This window comes from Aotus nancymaae, unplaced genomic scaffold (assembly GCF_030222135.1).
Source record: "Aotus nancymaae isolate 86718 unplaced genomic scaffold, 86718_ANA_hifiasm-v0.15.2.pri h1tg000088l, whole genome shotgun sequence".
NCBI classification, from domain to species: Eukaryota; Metazoa; Chordata; class Mammalia; order Primates; family Aotidae; genus Aotus; species Aotus nancymaae.
The window spans coordinates 13,879,929-13,901,852 of record NW_026988503.1 but is presented as its reverse complement, the minus strand read 5'-3'; the positions used below and the strand labels follow the sequence as shown (position 1 = coordinate 13,901,852).

The following is a 21,924-nucleotide window of genomic DNA, read 5'->3' as shown; positions in this document are numbered from 1 at the left end:
CTGGATAATTTATGAAAAAAAAAGAGGTTTAATTGACTCACAGTTTTGGGGGCTAACAGGAAGCATCGGCTGGGAGGCCTCAGGAAATACAATCATGGCAGAAGGTGAAAGAGAAGCAAGCACTTCTTCTCATGGCCAGGAGGAGAGAGAAAGAGTAAAGGGGGAAATGTCACACACTTTTAAACCATCCGATCTTGTGAGAACTCACTCACTATCATGAGGACAGCGAGGGGGAAGTCGGCCCCAATGATCCAGTCACCTCCTACTAGGTACCTCCCCAAATATTGGAAATTATAATTCAACATGAGATTTGGGTGGGTACACAGAGCCAAACCATATCAGATATAGTCCCATATTACATAATTCAACTAGTAATTATTAAGTGCTGAAAATATAACCACACTAGTAAGTACTATAGCCTACTGTATTTTCACTCCTTTTACATAAATTTAAGTAAAAACAAAAAAACTTATTATTCCCATCCTTAAACCTCTACTTTTTTAATGCACTGGTAATCAGTCCAAAATACGTTAAATTATTTTTTGCCTACTCAATAATTTTTGTATTAAGACTCATGTTTGCCATGGATTAAATTATTTGCTAAATAACTGCAAGTATCCTAGACTTAGACGTTTTAAGCTTAGGGAATATTCATTGGTATATGCAATCTTCATACTGAATTCTCTGTGGGCACATAGATATGAAATGTAACACTTCAAAAGTGGAGATTTGTTATCAGATCTTTATTATGATATTTTCATTGGGTATCTTTATTATGAAAGAAAATGAACGATGCTGAAAAGAACACCAAAATCTGGAAGTCTCAAAAAGAAGCATATTGAGAAATAAATTTAAGATGGTGTCTAATATAGTTATCTCCAAATAGTATTTGAGAAAAATCGTTTTGTTAAATATTGTTTGAGTCTTCTAAAAAATAAGTCAAAACATATGTTTAATGTTAATTTTTCCTTGCAGCCAGGAATATTATTAAGATATTATAGGAAAACAAAGAATAACAAGGTATACTACACATTGACTTGTGAAAAGAAAACAGTACTAAAGTTTCTGTTAGTTCAAACTTATAATCTTTCAAATACACTGAAAAGGTCTTAAAGTATCTGGGCCAGATTCTTGATCAATAGTCTATTTTCCAGGCTCTTCCCACTAGTGTACCAGTTCTGAATCCTGATTCCCATGTAAGTTTGAAAAAGTCAACTGAAGCAATTGGCAAGAACACTTTTTCTAAAAACCTACATTTCGAATGAGTAGCAACTTTCTCTGCAATCAACTTAGACGGTTAAACATTCATTTTGAACTCCAGAAAAAAATAAAGCAAAAAAATTTGACAGAAGGGTGATCTTAAAAATCTTGACTTGTATGATCAGGGTTTCTTTTAATATACTTAAAATGAGATGCAGCTTTTAATGTATTGTATGGAAAGACCCTGCATCTGCTACAGCACACTAGGACAGAGACAGGTAGCTTCATCGAGTCAAATAAACCTATAAGCACAGGCGAAAATAATTTACCTACCTTTGGTATATATCTTCAACACCAGTTAAACTTGATACTGGAAAACACTCACTGGGGAATTCGCCTGTATACATAGCATCTATGGCACTGGCTCCGTAACACCACTCAGTCCCTGGAGAGTCCTTCAACCATCTTCTCTTCCCCTGAACTTCAGAAGAAACCATCTGCTAATGACGCTGCCAGGAACCTGATCTCAAAAAGCCTTAAGCTGTTTTACTTCCATTTTTGTCTCAATCACTTTGAAGTCTCCCCGCTCTTCTCCTCCTGCTTGTGATCCAGGAGGTCTGCGGCCCAACTCCTCTGTTCTGCTCTTCCCAGAAAACCTTCTTCCATCTGACTCCTAAGGGCATTTCCCCTTTTGTTCATTCAACAGATTCGGGCTGGATGTCTTGTTACTCTTCCATACATTTGCTTGTCTGTAAATACCAACTATTCAATCAAGGGTTTTTAAGGCTTTCTTCTTACTAAAAGGTGAAAAAAGGAAAGTGTAATATCATCTGCAATTTGATTTGAAATATATAAAATCTATTTAGCATAGGGATAAACTGAAAGAAAATATTAAAAATGTCAGTAGTTGTTCTGGTGACTTTTTCTCCACTTTCCTGTATGTTTTACATTTTCTCTTAATCAATTTGTCTTATTTTCATAACAAAATAGTATCATTACCTTAAAATAAAACTTTTTTTAAATTATGTATTGGGGAAGGTTGATACAAGTGACATTTTTAAACAGTAAAGCCAAGCAGATGACTACAAAATATAACAGTATAATATGATAAACAGCTTTTGCCAGTATTTCCATTAAACTACGAATTGGAACTTAACAAAAACAACAAAGAAAAAGAGAAAGATTACTTTTTAAAAATTTTAATCTAAAACGATATAAAATGAGTTCACTCTTCATGAAAAAAGTTTCTGATATTAAAAAACAAATATACAATTATGGGTATGTACATATGTAATGTTGCATATGTAATGTGTATGTTATTTTGTAATGCATAATGTTAATACATATGTTGACATATGTAACGCATGTTATTAACTGATTTAGTCATTCCAAAATGTATGCATTATTTCAAAACATCATGTTGTATACAATAAATCTGCACAATTTTTATTTGTCAAATAAATAAATAAAAAGATACATGTTGATTTTTTTTTTAAGTATCATCCCTCAGCCAAACTAAGCAGAGAAGCAGGATATTCCAACAGGTTAGAAGAGGATCCATCAGTTCAAATGTATCCCTGCATGAATGGTGTGTCTGTCTGCCCAAGCAAACAGAGCTCTGGAGATGCCTAAAATAATCCCCAAAATGGAACTAAGTACACTTGGGAGACTCTATACATAGGCAGAAATGTCACCTTATTATTCAACTATTCATTCTATGTGTGCCTTCTGTTGTGATGTTGCATACATAAGCAAAAGAAATCCTAATCTGAAAACATTCACTAATAAATTCACACTATTTCCCAAATAACTCTAGTGTTTAGTGATACCTTTGGGCATCCATCTCTTATTGATCTGGGACATCCAATAATGCCATAAAAATCACTTGCATAGAGAAATTAAAATTGGAAGATTGCATGAAACATACACAAAGACTTTGACAAATTAATGCTTAGTAAAGTTAGACTAGTGAACAGTCTAGATAAAAGGGACAGAATGATAAGAAAGAAGCAAGAATGATGACTTACCAAGGATTAGAGATTGATCTTCAGGACAAATGACTTTATAATTACACTACACAGTCAAACATGAAATGAAAATGATCATATCTTAATATATTAATTTGCCTAAAAATTTACACCTATCAAAATTAATATTTGATTCATTCTTAGTCATGTTAAGAGTTAACATACAGATGGAATTATAATAACATTGCATAATATAGTTTTATTTTCTAAAATTGATGTCACAATCAACATCTTTTTTTTTCTTTGATTATTCACCATGATATTTGGCTTGTTTAAGCGTTTCTTTAAAAAGAGATATCAATTTTTCATATACTACAAAAACCAAGAGTATATTTTTTACAATATAAGCCTTAAGAATAGATTAAATTTTTCTTCTGAGGAATATATCTTGTGCTAAAGGTTAACAATTTTATTTGGAAGACACTTTTTAATCGCAATCACCTACTAGCACCTTCCCTCCCAATTCTCACCTGTCCTGAAGATATAACAAGCTTAAGAACTTCTACAAAAGCAAAGCCATTAATACAACTGAACAATGTCTATTGGAACTACAGATGAAAGCTAAAAAGTGAGAGAGAAAAAAAAGAATGAAAGTGAGAGTCAAAGAGAAGGGAAGTAACAGGGAGAAAAACATAAGTAGGAGTTGTAAGTTGCATGAAACATTAATTTTGTAGAGTGCCATCAAAATTATCTTAGCAATACCAAGAATGCTGTCTTTGAATTGGAAGCAAATGAAAGAGAAAATATAGTACAGCACCCTCTCCTCGTTAAGCTAGCTTTGTGTCATTTCTTGTACATTTTCTTCCATGTTTTTAATCTTCCCACCTAGAATGACCTCTGCTTTCCCACCTCCACCTATGCAAGACCACCCCTTGCTGCAAAGTCCATGTGAAGCTGCATTTCTTTGGTGATTTCCATGATCACTCAGTTTACAATGGACTATAGCACTTAGTTCTTTAAGTATAAACTCAGTCTTTTACTGCTAGTTCCATGTTATGTTTGTATGCTTGTGTCTGTAACTAATCTGTAAGCCCCCCATGGACAGAGGCTGAGTTTCTTTCATCTTTATAACCATATTGCCCTGCCTGTTGTCTGACACATAACAGTCACTGAAGAAATGTTTTCTTGTATGAATGTACAAAACATATATCACTCAGAAACTAGAAGAGTGTTTGGCAATATTAGATCAAAGGAATAGGTGATCAGCTGATGTTACCTGAGGCACATTCTTCTTTGTTTCAAACCAGATGCATATGAGTTTAGTAAAGGTTTTTCTAAGATTTTATATATAAATATTAAGAATAATTCTCTCTTAACTTTCCTTGCTATTTCCTTCTTTATCAATCATCAACTGATATGGCTTGGCTCTGTGTCCCCACGTGGTGTGGGAGATAATTTGAAACATGGGTGCAGTTTTCCTCATACTTTTCTCATGGTAGTGAATAAGTCTCAGGAGATCTGATGGGTTTATCAGGGGTTTCCACGTTTGCATTCTTCTCATTTTCTCTTGCCACTGCCATGTAAGAAGTGCCTTTTGCCTCCCACTATGATTCTGAGGCCTCCCCAGCCACATGGAACTGTAAGTTCAATTAAACCTCTTTTTCTTCCCAGTCTTCGGTATGTCTTTATCAGCAGCATGAAAACAGACTAATACAGTAAACTGGTACCAGCAGAGTCGGGTACTACAGAAAAATTACCTGAAAATGTGGAAGTGACTTTGGAACTGGGTAACAGGCAGAGAGGTTGGAACAGTTTGGAGGGCTCAGAAGAAGACAGGAAAATGTGGGAAAGTTTGGAATGTCCTAAAGACTTCTTGAATGGCTTTGCCCAAAACGCTGATAGCGATATGGACAATAAGGTCCAGGCTAAGGTGGTCTCAGATGGAGATGAGGAACTTGTTGGGAACTGGAGCAAAGGTGATGCTTGTTATGCATTAGCAAAGTAACTGGTGGCATTTTGCCCCTGCTCTAGAGATTTGTAGAATTTTGAACTTGAGAAAGATGATTTAGGATATCTGGTGGAAGAAATTTCTAAGTAGCAAAGCATTCAAGAGGTGACTTGGGTGTTGTTAAAGGCATTCAGTTTCATAAAGGAAGCAGAGCACAAAAGTTTGGAAAATGTGCAGCCTGACAATGTGACAGAAAAGAAAATCCCATTTTCTGAGGAGAAATTCAAGCCACCTATAGAAATTTGCATCATAAGTAACAACGAGCCAAATGTTAATCCCCAAGACAATGGGGAAAATGTCTCCAGGGCATGTCAGAGGTCTTCACAGTACCTCTCCCATCACAGGTCTGAAGGCCTAGGAGAAAATAGTTTTTGGTTTCGTGGGCTGGACCCAGGGTCCCTATGCTGTGTAAAGTCTAGGGACTTGGTGCCCTGTGTCCCAGCCACTCCAGTCATGACTAAAAGGGGCAAGATACTGCTCAGGCTGTTGCTTCAAAGGGTGGAAGTCTCAAGCTTTGGCAGCTTCCATGTGATGTTGAGCCTGCAGGTGCACAGAAGTCAAGAATTGAGGTTTGGGAACCTCTGCCTAGATTTCAGAGGATGTACAGAAATGCATGGATGCCAGGCAAAGGTTTGTTGCAGGAGCAAGGCCCTCATGGAAAACCTCTACTAGGGCAGTGCAGAAGAGAAATTTGGGGGTCAGAACCCCCACACGGAGTCCCGACTGGGGCACTGCCTAGTAGAGTTGTGAGAAGAGAGCCACCATCCTCCAGACCTGAGAATGAATAGATTGATCCATCAATAGCTTGCATGGTGCACCTGGAAAAGCCATAGACAATACCAGCCTGTAAAAGCAGCTGGGAGGAGGCTATACCCTGTGAAGCCATGGGGCAGAGCTGCCCAAGACCATAGGAACCCACCTCTTGTATCAGTGTAACCTGTATGTGAGACCTTGAGTCAAAGGAGATCATTTTGGAGCTTTAAAATTTGACCGTCCTGCTGGATTTTGAACTTGCCTGGGCCCTGTAACCCCTTTGTTTTGGCCAATTTCTCTCCTTTGGAATGGCTGTGTTTACCCAATACCTGTACCCCCACTGTATCTAGGAAGTAACAAGCTTACTGTTGATTTTTCAGGTTCATGTGTAGAAGTGACTTGCCTTGTCTCAGATGAGACTTTGGACTGTGTACTTTTGGGTTAGTGCTGAAATGAGTTAGGACTTTGGGGGACTGTTGAGAAGGCATGACTGGTTTTGAAACGTGAGGACATGGAATTGGAGGGGCCGGGGGCAGAGTGATATGGTTTGGCTCTGTGTCCCCACCCAAATCTCATCTCATAGCTCCCATAATTCCCATGTGTTGTGGGAGGGATCCAGTGGGAGATTATTTGAATCATAAGGGCAGTTTACTTATGCTATTCTCATGGTAGTGAATAAGTTTCACAAGATCTGATGGGTTTATCAGGGGTTTTCACTTTTGCATCCTTCTTATTTTCTTTTGCCACTGCCATGTAAAAAGTTCCTTTAGCCTTCTGCCATGACTCTCAAGCCTCCCCAGCCATGTGGAACTGTAAGTCCAATTAAGCCTGTTTTTCTTCCCAGTCTTGTACATGTCTTTATCAGCAGCATAAAAATAGACTAAAACACGAGGCAAACAAAAGAAAAAGGAAAATCCTAGAAGTTGAATTTCTTCTACCCAATTTAGGTATATATGATTGGTACCCTTTGCTGATTGCAGGTTTTTGCTATGGAATCCAGCTGCTATCAAGGTAATATCAACTCTGAAGTAGCTTTCTTCTCTGTTCTTATTACAATCCAAAATTCATTTTTACATAAATAATTTTTTGAAGTTATAAAATATTCAATATAGTACTTATTTAACTTCAATATCTCATAAATTTTGAGAAAAGTCCATAAATCTTTTCTGAGACAAAACTTATAGTAAACATCAACTATCGAACCTTCAATAAAATAATTGCAGAAGAATATTTTCTTTACTAAATGTACTAATTTCTATTCATGTTTCTCTAATGATTAAATAAATTTTTGCTGAAACCCATTAAGATAATCAAAGTATGTGCATCAGTAAGAAAGGAATAATACAGAATTATACACTAAAGCCTTGTCATTCTATGAACTTAGATGTGTTGCCAAAGTTCAATTCCCTGGACTGACATAGTGTTTTATAGAATTAAAGGTAAGAAGAACTTGACTAGAAAATCTGATGGTTCCTTAGGCCAGTTGTCCAATGTTAGCATTACCAAAGTGCCATTATAATTGAAAGTAGATAATTTATTGAATAATTTTTAAAATATAATATGCCTTCTCTTAATTCTGAACTGTCATGTTTTCACAGGGAATGACTTTGTATAAACTAAGGTCATCTCTGCTGCTGTGTCAAACAGACCTGGAAATAGAATGTACTCCTGTGTAAGCCATTAAGAGAGTCTCCAGGAAAACAAATGGGTAATTGTTTCCACTCAATGTTCAGTTTTTCTCTGACTTGATTCGGTATATTTGAAGCATAAAAAATAATAAGATTTATTTAGACAAAGCCAAATTTCAGTCTTAGTAATCAATCACAAACTATCATCCTCTCACTGGTAAGTTAATTCCATGTAGAGATATGTCAGCAATATTTTTAGAGCTGGCCAGATTATACTTTAGATCACCAGAATAAGTTACTGTGAGTATTTTGGTGGGAATTATTTTAAATACTGTTAGACATATCTATTTTTAAACTAGACAAGAATTATCTGGTTTAACTTTTAGCTTGTTTTGAACTACATCTGGTAATAGTTAGCCAAGTTGTCAGAACAGGAAGAATTTTTAAATTTGCTTAAATAAAAATACTTTAAATGATGTGTACAATAACATGTGTATCTACAGACTAAAAGCACTTTTACTTACAAAAGTCATTTTGAGAAGTCAGTATTGTACTCTAAACCAGTAGTTCCCAGACTTTTGGTCTTGCTATCCTTTCACACTCTTGAAAATGAAGAAAGACTGAGAAACTGTCCTAGACAGTAGGAGACCAGTCAAAAGTAGTAACAGAATGTGATGTGGGATTCTGAACCCGTTCCTGGAACCAAAAACAAAATAAGACATTAATGGAAAAGCTTAAATGGGGTTTTTATTTTGTTAATGGCATTGTACTAATGCTAATTTCCTGATCTGATAAGTATATCATGGTTATGTAAGATGTTCACATTGTGAAATGCTGGAAGAAGGATATTTGAAAACTCTCTGTACTATTTTTACAACTTTTCTGCATGTCTAAAGAAGCTCACGATAAAAAGATTTTGTAAATTATTAAGAACAGCAAAAAGCTTTTGTTTATAGAGTTATAAATATCAATAACATCAATACTCAAAATTTTAAACTGAGAAATGTTAAGGTATATATTTATTAATTCATTTTAAAGTAATAATTATCCAGTTAAATGTTAACATAAATAGCAATTTTATAAAAAATAATTATATATTCTAAAATAAAAACATTTAATTAGAAGAGTAGCATTATTTTATATTTTTGCAAATCTCTTTAATGTCTGTCTTAAAAGAAAACACTTGGTCTCTTGTAGCTTTTTCTACATTCAGTTTATTATAATATACAATATAGAGTGGTGTTGGGGTTTTTTGGTTGAAGTAAATAAAAAATAAGATCCAGCCTCACAGAGGTATATAGATGAAAAGGGAATAAGGATATCTTTTAGAATCTTTCTGATAACTATGGATATATTTCTTTGATACTACACCAAAACTCACCAAGTGATGCTTTCTTTAAGATGGAATCTGAAACCATAATAAAATTTCTTTTTCACTCTGTTACGTAAAAATCTATTGGACTACTTTGCACTTTAAACATTTACCCACATGTGATTTTGTGCTATCATGTATGAGTCATTTGAAAAGTATTTCTTATGCAAATTTTCTAAATGTTAAGTTTTTAATTATAAGATATAGGTAAAAGCCCACAATTCTTAATATCATCACTAATCTCATCAGAAACATCTTTAAATTTTGATAGTCTTCCAAGTTTATGGTAGCAAATACAAGTCTTACAAAATTCTAGTTTTTCACTTGAGAGGTTGGGTTTTATTATGGACAACATATACTGTCAGTGTTTTCCCAACAAGCTCACTTTATTCATTTTTGAGGAAATAGCTACCAAATAACAAGACTGAAAAACCATAGTTTGTCGGTCATTCTTTCAAGTAAAAATAGTATTCTGTGTAAATCCCAGCTAGTTTAGCTCACAACTCAAACAACTGTACAAATGCTTTCTTTGAGGCAGCTGTCATACTGCATTGTGCAGCAGAGTGGTTTATGCAGAATATATTTGGAAAGATGTGTACTTAAGGACAGAATGTAATAGAAGTGATTATTTGTACTCCCTTTTCAAGGGCATCCTCAGAGCAAACTGACTTTATTTTTTTGTTCTGTAGTGAAGAAGACCACAGTGACTTCTGCCAACAATTTGGGCCCACTGCCTATATCACAGTAACTTCTACCAACAATTGGGCCCACTGCCTACAGCTAAAGCACCACAGTTTAACCGACTATGGCTTTGCACCACCAGGGCAAATGTCAAAACCGTACAAAGGACGAATACATTCTTACTATTATAAATAGTTTTGGCTTCACAGACTCCTAGGGACTCCCTCAAGCTTCCACAAACCACACTTTTAGAGTCTCCACTCTAACAGAAAACCAAATCTCATCACAATAGTAAAATGTATTGTGCTACAAAATTATACTGGGCAATGTTTGCAGAGAGATAGATGTGGAATATTTTCTAGAGAAGAGAAACAGTTTTGAGAAACTCTGTGAGTGAAAGGACATCCTTCCTGAGTTTATATAACAGACAGATAGAACCCCGGGCTTTTGCAGAGCCATTCAGAATCAGAAGGCATATGGTAAAGCAGAATTCCATTTTCTTGAGTTGTGCAGCAATAGGAAAGGGGAGTGGCATAGTGAAAGACAAACAAGTGTATATAATCCTTACTTTGTAACCAATATAGAGACCATGGTCTCTGCTAAATTCTCTGTCTTGTTCACAATGTGACATCCTCCCTGAAAACAGGAATTGCTTTTTATTTTTTAATCCCTAGACCAAATACAATGATTAGTATCCAGACAGGATTCAATAAGTGCTGAACAAATAAATAGACAGGCAGAGTACAGTGGCTCCCACCTATAATCCCAGCAGGGATTTGGGAGGCCAAGGTGGGAGGATTGCTTGAGATCAGGTGTTCAAGACCAGCCTGGGCAACATAGTGAGACTATTCCTTTAAAAAAAAATCAAAAGAAAAAAATTAGTCAGGTGTGGTGGTACATACTTATAGTACCAGCTGCTCTGGAGGCTGAGGGAGGAGGATCACTTGCACCCAAGAGATTGAGGCTGCAGCAGCCTGGGTACAGAGCGAGACCCTAACTAACTAAATATATAAAAATGACTGGACAAACAAGCTAAAATGCCTGTAGTTATTAAACATTATTTTACTTCACGATAGGAGACAAGGGAATTCGTTATTAAACTGCAAAACAGGATACAGATTTAAAAAGAGATCAGAGAACAAAGTACTAGTAGGAAAATTCAGGGTACATGAGAATTCATATTTCCTGTGATTCTCTTTTGGATTTCTTTCAATCTATCTGATACAACTTTTCTCATTTACGTAAAGCAATTTTGCTAATGGATTTAGTAAATATATATATACACATTAGAACAATATGCACAGATGTATTTAGTACACACTCAAGTACTTAGTGCTCCTAGAGGTTAAAACCTGCAATTGCCCAGATAGGAGAATTTCAGGTAGCAAAGTGGGGACAGGGTAGCACTATTGAGTCATAGAAGAAATTGAAGTCTGCATCCTCGCTCTGCCATTTGCAGACTGTATAAACTTGATTAATCATCCTCTCCATTCAATCACCTCACAGGTAAAGTTAAATAACAGTCTGGGTTATGCTTACCCTAGAATTTTATAAACTGCAAATTGTAGAGATTAAGATAAAAAGATAAGTTATAAAGTCCTCAACAAACCATGAGTCTTTTTATCTTCCACTCCACCACGTCATCAGTGGGGAAAGTTTAGTTCACTTCTAGAGTACCTAACAGGTGATATAAGATGAAATCACACAGACTACATCTCTCCTCCCACCTGGCCTGGGTAGTATAAAGCTTCAACAAACTCAAAGCATGAAGTATTTTTTGCCGGCTTTTCACGATCCCTCTTCTCCCTATGCTGCCCTGCTCCTCTTGGCCTGCCATATTATGGCAGAAGTGATAATAAAAAACTCAGGTACAACCCTCCATGTGAGGAGGGTATTTAGTGAAAAAGGAGAGAGAAAAGACAATCTGTCACTCTGAATATCTCCTCCTAACCCTACTATACACACATAGGACTTTCCCTAAAGGCCAACATGTTTTTGGCTGATGGCTACTCTCAGTTTTTCTATGGGCAAGATAAGAATGTGGAGAAGAAAAAGCAACTCTCTCCACATATACTTCATCCCATTTCATTTGAAGCAATGGACAGAAAAATAAACATGGAGAAAGTATGCCTTGGACAAAGGGCACTCAGCTTATACAAATACTTGTAAAAATACTTGAAAGTGTTTTTAAACACCAAGAGAATGAAACATTCAGAGACTTTTCTAAACCAGCTATGAATAGCCTTATATTATTAAATCATCTATCGCTAAATAAAAACTAATAAATTTAGATTATTCACCTTGGAAAAAATAATAGAAAGAACATTGATTTTATAGCACACTAATATTTTCTGAAAAATTATAATATCTCATTATTCCAAAATCAGCTGTGATACAATTAAATGTAAAGGCAATTTATTTCTCTTCCCAATAGCTGACATTTATTCAAATGAAAAGTAATATAATCCCTCTTGAATTCCTACTCTTTTAGAAAACAAAAGAAATGTTAGAAACGTTTCTCTTTGAAATGAAATATTTTGGTCATTTATGCAAATGATTGCATCTTAAATCCAATACAATAAAATAATCTAAATCCATATACCTTCAAATACAAATGAAAACTATGGCCTAAACTCTGCCATTAAAATATTTAGTGGCAGTGATATGATCTTACTGGTGAAACTTATTAAATCTCTTCTTTGACATACACCATAAGAGAAGAGAAAGTAATACAAGCTAGTAATCTGCATTCATTTCTCCAAATTTTGTTTTTCATAGAGCCTTGTATTTGAGCACTGCTAGATGTCTGTGCATGAAGTGTCAGCTCAATAGAAATTCAAAAGAAAAACAAAACTGCAATTTATTGGAGATGACAAAGCATTAAAATCTGCTTATTTTATAACAAAAATTAAATGTTTTATTACTATTTAATCTAGTTGTTTTAAAGATGATATTGTTGGAATCTTCTTAACAATGCTAAGCTTTTAAAACTCAAGTCAATCACTCTTTTTTTATCATAGGAGACTACAGATTCACTTAATTCTAGGTTTGACAATTAAACTTTACCTCTCCTTGCAAAAACTCACACTTCCTACAGTAAAACAAAGGGTGATCATGTCTTAAGAGAGGAGTTCAATGAATGAATGCTGTGGAATAAGGACACATTGGCTGTGTGTACAAGTGATCTAAATGCAGTTACTACAAACATTCTGATTGAAGCCATGGACTTATATTCCATTAGATCCGTATCATAGGAGACTACTATTATCATCCTAAAAACTGAACCAATCTGGAGCAGCTACAAAAACAGTCTTTTACTTTCTTTTTTTTTTTTTTTTTGGTTACAGTCTTGCTCTGTCACCCAGGCTGGAGTGCACTGGCATGATCTTGGTTCACTGCAACCTTCACCTCCTGGGTTCAAGTAATTCTTCTGCCTTAGCCTCCCGAGTAGCTGAGACTACAGGCATGTGCCACCATGCCCAGCTAATTTTTGTATTTTTAGTAGAAACAAGGTTTCACCATATTGGCCAGGCTGGTCTCAAACTCCTGACCTCATGATCCATATCCCCCACCCCCAGGCCTCCCAAAATGCTGGGATTACAGGCATGAGCTACCACACCTGGTCACTCTTTTACTTTTAACTTATTGCAAAGTTGAGTGCACAAAGAAACCTGAATGAACAAAATTCTAGGAAGTAATGAACTTTTCATATGAGAGAAAAGATCTGAAGCTGCTCTTATCTCTAGAAAAACAGCAGGATGATGAGGTACCAACCAAATTGTTTATTAGCATTTAATTGCAAAGTGTGGGTAACTGTAACATTACAGACTTGAAGGAGGTACAGAGACAATACAGGACTGTATTCACCTGAAAACTTGTAGCCAGAGGTCCTTACTGAGGGCTCAGAGGTACACACCAAAGGGTGGCATTGGCAGGAAAACAAATAAGAATGACTGAAAACCTCTAATCAGAAAAGGCATAAGCCAAAAGACAGTGGAACAACATGGAGTACTGGAAGAAAATAACCAGCAGGCTGGATTCTCTATCTAGTAAAATACCTGTCAAAAAATGAAGGCAGGAGAGAGATCCAAGATGGCCGATAATTAGCAGCTCAGGATTGTTGCTCCCAGTGAAAGTGCAGAGAACGAGAGGAAGCCACACTTTCAGACAAATATTAGTTGTTCATGGACCAGGAGATTCCCAGCAGAGGAGCCCCATGGGTCCCCAGGGCAATTCTTGTGGCCGGGGCGGTGGTTTTGCTGGCACCTCGATGCAGCAGTAGCCTATTCAGCTGATTGAAAAAGGGATTCAAGAAGGAAGCCAGACTGGAGATTCCCGGGCAGAAAAGCACCATCAATCTTAATGCCACTGTTTTAGCTGGCGCAGTGGGTTGCTCAGATTCTGGCCCTGGGAATCAACAAGTTGGATGTCCACTCAGAGACCTAATTTGAAAGTCAGTAATTACAAAGACGAAAGGTGGATAAATTCACAATGACGGGAAGAAACCAGCGTAAAAAGGCTGAGAATACCCAAAATCAGAATGCCTCTCCCTCTACAGGGGATCACAGATCCTCATCAACAAGGGATCAAGGCCTGATGGAGAACGAGTGCATTCCAATAACAGAATTAGGCTTCAGAAAGTGGATAATAAGAAACTTCTGTGAGTTAAAAGAACATGTCCTAGCCCAATGTAAAGAAACTAAGGACCTTGAAAAAAGGTTTGACAAAATCCTAACGAGAATAGACAATTTAGAGAGGAATATAAGTGAATTAATGGAAATGAAGAATACAATACGAGAACTGCATGAAGTATGCACAGGTTTTAACAGTCGAATTGATCAAGCAGAAGAAAGGATATCAGAGGTCAAAGACCAACTTAATGAAATGAAACTAGAAGACAAGATTAGAGAAGAAAGAGTAAAAAGGAATGAGGAAACTCTCCACGAAATATGGGAATATGTGAAAAGACTAGCTTATGTTTGATAGGTGTACCTGAATGTCATGAAGAGAATGAATCCAAGCTGGAAAATATTCTTCAGGATATTATTCAGGAAAACTTTCCTAACCTAGTAAGGCAGGACAATACTCAACTCCAGGTAATACAGAGAACACCACAAAGATGTTCCTCAAGTAGAGCAACCCCAAGACACATAATCGTTAGATTCACCAGGGTTGAAATAAAGGAGAAAATTCTAAGGGCAGCTAGAGAGAAAGGTCAGGTTACCCATAAAGGGAAGCCTATCAGACTCACAGCAGATCTCTAAGCAGAAACCTTACAAACTAGAAGAGAGTGGGGTCAATATTCAATATCCTCAAAGAAAAGAATTTTCAACCCAGAATCTCATATCCTGCCAAACTAAGCTTCATAAACGAAGGAAAAATAAAACTTTTTGCGAACAAGCAAGCACTCAGAGATTTCATCACCACCAGGCCTGCTTTACAAGAGCTTCTGAAAGAAGTACTATACACAGACAGGAACAACCAGTATCAGTCATCCCAAAAACTTACCAAAAGGTAAAGAGTATCTCCATAATGAAGAATCTGCAAGAGCTAATGGGCGAAATAGCCAGCTAGCATTAAACGACAATATTAATCTCACAAATATCAAGATTAATCTTAAATTTAAATGGATTAAATGCCCCAATCAAAGACGCAGACAGGCAAAATGAGTAAAAAGTCAAAACTGATTGGTACGCTGTATCCAGATCCATCTCATAAGCAAGGACACACAAAGACTCAAAACAAAGGGTTGGTGAAAGACTTACCAATCAAATGGAGAGAGAGAGAAAAAAAAAAGGAGTTGTAACTTTTGTCTCTGACAAAATAGACTTTCACAGTAACAAAGACCAAAAAAAACAAAGAAGGACATTACATAATGGTAAAAGGATCAATGCAACATCAGGAGTCAATGATTATAAATATATATGCACCCAATAAAGGAGCACCCAGATACATAAGACAAGTTTTTAATTACTTATAAAGAGACTTGGACTCCTGCACAATAATAGCGGGAGACTTTGACACCACATTGTTAATATTTGATGGATCAACAAGATAGAAAATTAACAGGGATATCTATGATTTGAACTCAGACCTGGAACAAGTAAACTCAGTGATTATTTATAGCATTCTTCACCCCAGGTCCACAGAACATACATTTTTCTCATTATCACATTACACCTATTTTGAAAGTGACCACATAATTGGAAGTAAATCACTCTTCAGCATTTGCATAGCATTTCACAAACTTAAATGAAATATTGGTTGGCTGTTTGTTTGTTATTTTCTTCTCTTATTCCTTCCTGTCTCTGCTGTTAGGCACAATTATTGGCATAAAAGAGGTTTTTAATACCTATTTTTAGATTGCATTCCAGCCTGGGCAATAGAGCAAGACTCCTGTTCTCTCTCCCTCTTTCTCTTTCTCTTTCTTTCTTTCAAAAAATAAACATAAAAATAAAAATAAAAATAAAAAATGAAGGCAAAGTAAACACATTTTAGAAAAACAAAAGCTGAGAAAATATGTTCCTAACACATCTACACTAAGAGAAATCTTAAAGGAAGTTCTTCAAGCTGAAATAAAATGATACAAGATGGAAATTAGAATCCATAGAAAACAGAATGCTAGGAATAATAAATGTGAATAAATATAAATGACTATTTTGTTATTTATTAACCTCTTTAAAAGATAATTAAGAGAACAGAAAATTCACTATAAGATTCAAAAATGACATAAAAACCATATAAAAGCATTCAATCTCAATAAAATTAGAGAAATTAAACAACACTAAGATACCACTTCTCACCTATCAGACTGGCAAACGTCTAAAAGCAAGACAGCAAATTCTGTTGACAAGGCTATAGCAAACAAATATTCTCATATGCTGCTTATGGGAATGAAAATTGGTCTATGCCTTCTGGATAAAAATATTACAATATTTAGCACAACCACATATACATCCTGAAGATACTTTTCCAATAATATGAATATTATGCATAGGCTTAACTAATACGCACAGGGTTATTTGTTGCTGCATTGTTCATATTTGAAAAATAGTGATAATAAACCAAATATCCATGTGTTGGAGAGGGATCGAATAAATTATCATACATTTACATGATGGAATACTATGCAGCTATAAAAATAATGAGGAAAATTCCTCTAAGATGCCTTGTTCTTTCCAGAATATATTGTTAAGTGGAAAAAAGAAAACCACAAAGCATTATTTATAAGATTCTATAAGTCATGTGAGAAAGAAAGGAATACTAGAATGACTATAATTAAAAAGGGAGATAATAAGTTATGAGACTATAGAGAAATGGGAACCCCCATATATTGCTATTGATAGTAAGAATGTAAAATGGTGCAGCTGCTTTGGAAAACTTTGAACTGTGGAATTTTGAGTTAATGCTGAAATGAGTTGAGACTTTGGTGGACTGTTGGGAAAGCATGATTGGTTTTGAAATGTGAAGATATGAGATTTGGAAGTGTCCAGGGGCAGAAGGATATGGCTTGGCTCTGTGTCCCCACCCAAATTTCATCTTGTAGCTCCCATAATCCTCACATGTTGAGGGACCTGGTGGGAAATAAGTGAATTAAGGGGTCTTGTCTTTCCCATGCTATTCTTGTGATAGTGAATGGGTCTCACGAGATCTGACTATTTTAAAAAGAAAGCTGCCCTACAGAAGCTCTCTTTTTTGCTTGCTGCCATCCACATAAGATGTGACTTGCTCCTCCTTGCCTTCTGCCATAATTGTGAGGCCTCCCAGCCATGTGGAACTATAAGTCCAATAAACCTCTTTCTTTTGTAAATTACTTAGTCTCAGGTATGTCTTTATCAGCAACATGAAAACAGACTAATACAGGAGATACTACAACTGATACCACAGAAACACAAAAGATTATTCAAGACTACTATGAACACCTTTATGCACATAAACTAGAAAGCTTAGAGGAGATATATAAATTCCTGGAAATATACAACCCTCCTAAATTAAACCAGGAAGAAACAGAAACTGAATAAACCAATAACAAGTAGTGAGATTGAAGTGGTAATAAAAACAACATTCATGAATGACAAAACTTTTAGGACAGCCATAGTCAAAGACATCATTGACAAGGAAATTTGGTTATTTCTGTGGCATACAACAATTTAACATGATAATCATAATTATTACTGAGAACATATATTAAGATATCAGATTTTCAGGAATGTCATACAATACTAGAACACGTATGAACAACATATCTATATAAATATAACTCAAAGAAAGTTAAATACCACCTTACATCTGACAAGGCTTACTGTATACTAACATAACATAACAAATAAGTCTAATAAGCCTAATATATCTCACTTGGACTTCAGGGAACCTAATATCCAAGAAAGTTTGTTTAAGGTCAAAAAGATTGAAGTTAGAATTTGAAACTTTGCCATTGGAAAGTCAGTCAAATATCCAAGTTTTAAGACACTTGATATCACAAAACAGGATCATGAGTCACTATAGAATAGTTATTCATTTAACTACAGTGATAAAACAGAAACATTTTCCATTTAATAAAGAGAAGATTCAGTTTCCCAAACAGTAAGACCTAATAAAGACAGCATGAAGCCAAATAAATCTGTCCCTCCTGTTCCATTTTCTTCCTGCAGTTTACTGAAAAAGTAAACAAAGTCTTTTATCTTTTAATATTACACATTTTGTTCAGAAGAGAAAACCCTATTTTACCTTTGTATGGGGTACTATTAATGTTAAAACTAATTTTAACAAAACCTTATAAACAAAAAAGTAAATAAATACACAGCTACTGTTGTGCTACAGTCGCCTATAGAATTTAGTACAGTAACATGCTATACAAGTTTGCAGCCTAAGAGCAATAGACTATACCATATAGCCTAGTTGCGTAGCAGGCTATACCATCTAGGTTTGTAAGTAAACTACAATATTTGCACAATGAAAAAATTGTCTAATGACTCATTTCTTAGAATATAACCCCATCATTAAGTGATACATGACTATATATCATATATATATACACACACACATACATATATGCTGATTAAATTATATGCAACTTAAAGATTTTAAAAATGAGTAAAAAAAGGAGTCAAAGAAAGTTATTCTAAGAGAGAATGTAGGTTAAAGAACAGTAATAAATGGGTCTGGTGTTTTGGTTATTTATTTAAAAATTAGCATAGCAATAACATATTTTAAGTGAATGGAAGATTAGAGGAAGAATGGAGAAAGATAAATCTGGAAAGATGTTGGGAGAAGGGCAGATTGTTAAGGGTATTTTAACCACGTAAGGAGTATGATTTTGATCTTATAATCTGGGCAAAAGAAACTAACAGAGGTTTCTAAAGAAAATGGTATAATCAGGTTTGTAGGAGTCCAGTGTTAGGGACAACATTGGCTAGATCAAAGAAAGCCTAAAATAAGACAGTGATAGTGAGGGGGAAAGGAGGAGACAGATTCAATAGATACATTTTAGAGATAAGGAGAGCCAAGGATGACAGGTTTACAGCTTAGCAGCTTGAGTGAACTATGTTACAATTTAGTGGGTTTTAGCATCCAAGACAGAACTGGTTTCAGAGGGCAAAATAATGAATTCCGTTCTACAGATGTTGGTATCTCTACAACAGTTGTTAATAAACATAGTTATTAGGGCAGGATGTAACCTAAACTAAGAAAAACGTCTGAGCCTGCTCATTCTAGGCCCAGCCAAGAACTGGATGGCTCATGTTCCATTAAAAATGCCTAAGAAAATAGTACATATGCATCTTTCTAAATAAGCCTGGAAAGTTTTCTTAATTTACCCAAAACAACTCAATTTCTGTTTTCCTTGTATTTCTAAATTTTTGTTGCAAGTATTTTAATGCCATATTATTTTTCATAAATTATCATGACTACTAGAAATGTGATGATAATTGTTCCATTTAAAATATAAAAAAGCAGCTTTTGTCTTATTTAATGTTGTCTGAAACAAAGATTGTATGTTTACCTTTTCTATTTGCCTTTATGTTAAAAAAATGCTTGCTTGCCCTTTTATCTTAAACTTTTCTGTATCATTTGCTAATAGGTATGTCTCTTGTAAAACAGTATACAGTCAGATTGTAAATGTTTCTGAGAGTGTTTGCCTTTTAATAGAGTATAAAGAGTATACATTATTTGTATTTTCTTGCTGTTTTTTTTTATTTGGATTAAGAGACATTTCATTTGCTTTCTTCATATCCAATAATGTGAAACATTTATTTTTACTTTCCCTTAGTACTAATATTTGAATTTTTCCAAAACGTCTTTCAACTTAAATTCCTTTATAAATCACAGCCACTAATGAACGAATCTTTCCAGTTCTTCCATATGTAAGCAAAGAGCACATCCAGGTTACATAACCTAGGTTTTAATTTGCCTATTGGGCTAGCACAGTGCTTTTTTATACCAGTATTTAGTAAAGTTATTTGATATACTGATACTCACTGACAAACTAACATTAATACAGGGAGAACATGCTTATTGGATGTAAGGGGATCATATTTGGAAAAAGTAAAAACTTACTGCTTAAAATAATATCTGGTTAAGCCTTTTGGCCTGAACCTCCATTGTTCAGTAATTCCCCAAAATGACAAACACAAAGAGAAAAAGACGAGGTGCCTGCTCTATGTTCTTCAGGCCTTTTGGAAAACATGGAGTTGCTCTTTTGGGAACATACGTGGGAATCAACAGGAAAGGTGATATTATAGACATCAAGGGAATGGGTACAGTTCGAAAGGGAGTGCCGTGCAAGTATTGCCATGGCAGAATCAGAAGAGTCTACATGCTGTTGGCATTGCTGTCAACACACAAGGTAAGGGCAAGGTTCTTGCCAGGAGAATTAATATACACATTCAGCATTTTAAGCACTTGAAGAGCCAAGATAGCATCCTGAAACACGTAAAAGAAAATAATCAGAACACGAAGGAAGCCAGGCCAGCCATGGTGGCTTACACCTGTAATCCCAGCACTTTGAGAGGCCAGAGAGGACGGATCACTTGAGCTCATTCTGGCCAACATGGTGAAACCCCATCTCTATTAAAAATACAAAACTTAGCTGAGCATGGTGGCGCGCGCCTGTAATTGCAGCTACTCTGGAGGCTGAGCCAGGAGAATTACTTAAACCCGGGAGGTGGAGGTTGCAGTGAGCCTAGATTGTGCCACTGCACTCCAGCCTGGATGAGAGAGCAAGATTCCGGTTTCAAAAAAAAAAAGGAAGTCAAAGAGAAAGTTACCTGGGTTCAACAGAAGCCCCAGCCTGCCTGGAGAAGTACAGTGTGTGAGACCAAGTGGAAAGTAGCCTGAGCTGCTGGAGCCTATTCCCTACAAATTCACAGCAGAATCACTGTAAGAAAAATAAAGACCTCTGGGCTATAAAAAATAAAATAAAATAAAATCTCTTTGAGTGATAATATTGTTTTTTGTTCGTTTAGTTTCTCTTCCCTTTAATTTAACTAAGAATATAATGAGAGAACATATTTTCATTCTAAGCTAAATTGAGAGTACCAGTATAGTGAGTACAGTTCAATATTCAAATAGTCAAATTTTCTTGATAAAAAAAAAGATTCAAATGGACTTACCAAATTTCATGTATTGAAGGTGCATTCTAAGCTTCATTTTCAGCTCAGACTCTAGAAACTGATTTTGTTAATTGCGACAATTAAGAATCATCAAGGATATAATTGCTCCTTTCATTTTGCTTTGGGAAGAAAGAGAGTGATTTATCACATAAAACAAAGGCCTAGGGCCCTGCAAGGAAAGAGAATGAGAAGATTTTGGTTAAAGAGGAACATGAGGAAAACTCTTTTATAATCAACTCATCTCAAGAGATGATAAAAAGCCTTCAGTGTCTCCCCCAGACAGTAGAAATTATAGAATATCTGAAATCAGTTGTTTTTAAAAACTCTAATCTACTTTGGCAAAGCAAAAGATCTGGACAGCCATCTGTGCCACCTGCTACCTTTGGCCAATGCTTAAAATACATACACATACACACACACACACACACACACACACACACACACATGCACACACACAGGTGAGAACCAGAATCAATGAAACAACTAGTGTTGATTTTAGTGGGATGACAATAATATTAACATTCAAATCAACAGTATCAAAAACCTTCTAGATTTTGGACTACCTGGGGAACCTAGAGTAAACCACTCCTAAACAGTTAACTGAGTATTTCTCATCTGTATAGATTATATCAATATAATTATGGGGATCTAATTTTGTAAATATCACATTTGAATACTGTTGAGGCTTTGATAATTATGAGTCTCA

General features: G+C 35.5%; 1 long non-coding RNA gene across 10 annotated transcripts in view; it reads right to left on the bottom strand.

Annotated features, from left to right (window-relative positions):
* The window catches only part of LOC105730676 (uncharacterized), a 458,472-nt gene that overhangs the window by 187,489 nt on the left and 249,059 nt on the right, over positions 1 to 21,924 (bottom strand). For 8 of the 10 annotated variants that reach the window (XR_010339742.1, XR_010339738.1, XR_010339744.1 and 5 more), the window contains 4 exons: positions 21,219 to 21,387; positions 8,081 to 8,252; positions 1,534 to 1,997; positions 42 to 125 (listed from right to left, as the gene is read on the bottom strand). This is a non-coding gene — a long non-coding RNA (uncharacterized LOC105730676). The remainder of the gene's footprint in view (positions 1 to 41; positions 126 to 1,533; positions 1,998 to 8,080; positions 8,253 to 21,218; positions 21,388 to 21,924) is intronic. The other 2 variants (XR_010339741.1, XR_010339743.1) reach the window with 1 other exon arrangement.